Raw genomic sequence first — 3,048 nt, forward strand, 5'->3', positions numbered from 1 at the left:
GTTTCAAAAGAATATTTTTTTCGCTTTTAATGATTTTTTAATTTTAATTTTTCAAATAACATGTTTAACATTATAAGATTAAAAGATATTTTGATATATTTAACATATTTTTAATTTAATATCATAAGATTCAAAAATCTTTTTTATTTTCTTAAATTTTATATCAAGTCAAATTAAATCATTCTTTTTAAAACGAAGAAAATATTTATGTTCACGCAGTTCAATATTCAAATGTAAGTCATAATTTATTTATATACGCAATTTCTAAAAAAGTTTCCAATAATAGGGTGAAAATCTCCCCTCCCCCTCCCCCACCCTCAATTTTACCTTAAAAATCAATCTCTTTCTCAATTTTGAATAATAGTCATATTTTGTCTCTTTATCTTAATTAACTTTTTTTTTACTAAAAACGAGTTTTTATTAATTAAAAAAATTGTAATACAAAATCAGGCTCAGGCTGACCCTTGCCTCTCTCACTAATTTCTCTAAAGCTAAACAATGATCATCATTCTCCTAACAACACAATTAAGGGAAACAATTTAGTCTTTGCAGGTGTGGCTGCCATTTGCTTAATCCACTCCCTCTTATGTGAACATGCATGGCCACCTCTCTGCAAACTGCATCCACTCTAAAACAGCTTCCTTGGAACCCAGTAGAGTTCCTTTCACGCCAAATACAAAATATTACCATGGCAAATACACAGCAGGTAATATTTGCTGCTGTAGATTTTGGTTTTGCCATTTGGTTAATCCACTGTATTTCTGATTTCCAAGACCCTATAACATAATCGAAGCCCATCCACTGCACTAGTCTACTCCATAGACCTTTAGTATATGCGCATTCCAAGTACCTATTATACCCTCCCATCATAAACTTTATTTTACTTTTTAAAAATTATTATGTTTTTATTTTTTAAATTCATGTAACAATTTTTTCATAAAAACATGAACGTTATCTTCTGGGGAAAAAGGTGAGAAATACTAATTAAGTATATAAGCTAATAATGATCTATAATAAAGTAAATTAGCATAATAAGGAACTTAGTTTTATTAATAATAATCAAAATCTAATATTTATTTTACAAGTGAAAATAATAAGTAATATTAACTTTATAAGAAACATATTTCAATGCAGAAAATATAAAATGATGAATAAAATAAGACCAAATTTTTAAAGATTATATTTATTTAGATAAATTGTATTTTATGTAATACTGTATCAAATGACAATCACAACTCATTTATTTATATAGACACTGGATAATGTCGTTTCTTATTACTTGACCCTCATACAAAAAATATTTGTTTTAATTTACTTGTATAATTTATGAAATAAAGGAAATTGTATTATATTTTTTTCTACCTTTATTATTAAATAACTACATAATATAGTAGTACAGACAAATTTAAAGTTTCAAGGTATCATTAATAAGATTAATTTAGTAAAATATACTTCTAAATAAAAATTTTTTAAGGATTGTGTCATATCAATAAAAGTCAAGTAATATGAAACTGATGTAGTAAGATATTGGTAAAACACAAATATATACACACATGCATGTACATACATATAGACACACTGGGGGGAGGGGGGGCTTGGTTGGGAATAAGTTATTCCGAAATAAGTTATCCCAAAATAAGTTGTATCAGCATGTATATGTGATAACTTATTCCATCACTGTGGTATAAATTATGGGATAAATAATTTTGAGACTAGCTAATACATCTAACTAAACGCAAGATAAAATAATCATGAATTTCATCGCTGAAATACTATAATTATACATCATACCAAACAACTCTTTAATACATATAATATTGAAGCAGCGATCTTAAAAAATAACATTAAATTTTGTGACAAATTTATTAAAAAACATTATTTTATTTATAATGTTAATAAGTTAAATAAAATGTTATAAATGCCTAGGTTAATATATATATATATATATATGTGTGTGTGTGTGTGTGTGTGTGTGTGTGTGTTATAAAATAATAAAGAAGAAGAGTAGAGAGAATAGAGAGAGTGATTCTTATTTCTTCTCTTGGGGGATGATTTGCAATGAAGGAAGTCTTTTTATTTATAGGAGAAATTTTCTCCTAGTTTCACACTAAAAGACAAATACATTAAATCCTGATAAACATTAAATAGATCTTGATAGATCTTGATAGACATTCACTATAATTGATATATATCATAATACTCCCCTTTGAATGTCTAACAATACGCATATAGGCTGCCTCATTAAAAACCTTACAAGGAAAACCCAGTGGGACAAAACCTCGTAAGGAAAAAAGAGTACAACACGTATTAACTCCCCCTAATAAGAACATCCTTGAATCTTTGCATTCCGATCTTGTGCACCATCTTCTTGAAAGTTACAGTTGGAAGAGACTTGGTGAATAAATCAGCCATATTGTCACTTGAACGATTCATTATCACCTTTCTTTTAGAGCTCATGTGTATAAAAGAGCTTTGGTAAAATGTGCTTCGTTCTATCTCCTTTTATGAATCCACGTTTCAGTTGTGCTATGCATGTTGCATTATCTTCATATAAAATTATGGGTACTTTGTCACATTTCAAGCCACATTTTTCTCAAATGAGATATATTATGGACCTCAACCACACACACTCTCAGCTTGCTTCATGAATAGCTATAATCTCAGCGTGATTCGATGAAGTGACTATGATAGACAACTTTATTGATCTCCAAGATATGGTAGTATCCCCACATATGAATACATAGCCTGTTTGACCGAGCTTTATGCGGGTCAGATAAGTACCCAGCATCAGCATAACCAACAAGATCGAAACTGCAATCTTTAGAATAAAATAAGCTCATATTAGTAGTCCCCTTTAGATATTGTAATATGTGTTTGATCCCATTCCAATGTCTCCTAGTATGAGCAGAACTATACCTTGCTAGCAAATTTACTGAAAACGCAATATTAGGCCTTGTAGTATTTACAAGATACATTAGTGCACCAATTGCACTAAGATATGGTATTTCAGGACCAAGGAGTTCCTCATTCTTTTCTTGAGGTCGGAAT

Source organism: Capsicum annuum, chromosome 2 (genome assembly GCF_002878395.1).
Source record: "Capsicum annuum cultivar UCD-10X-F1 chromosome 2, UCD10Xv1.1, whole genome shotgun sequence".
NCBI classification, from domain to species: domain Eukaryota; kingdom Viridiplantae; phylum Streptophyta; class Magnoliopsida; order Solanales; family Solanaceae; genus Capsicum; species Capsicum annuum.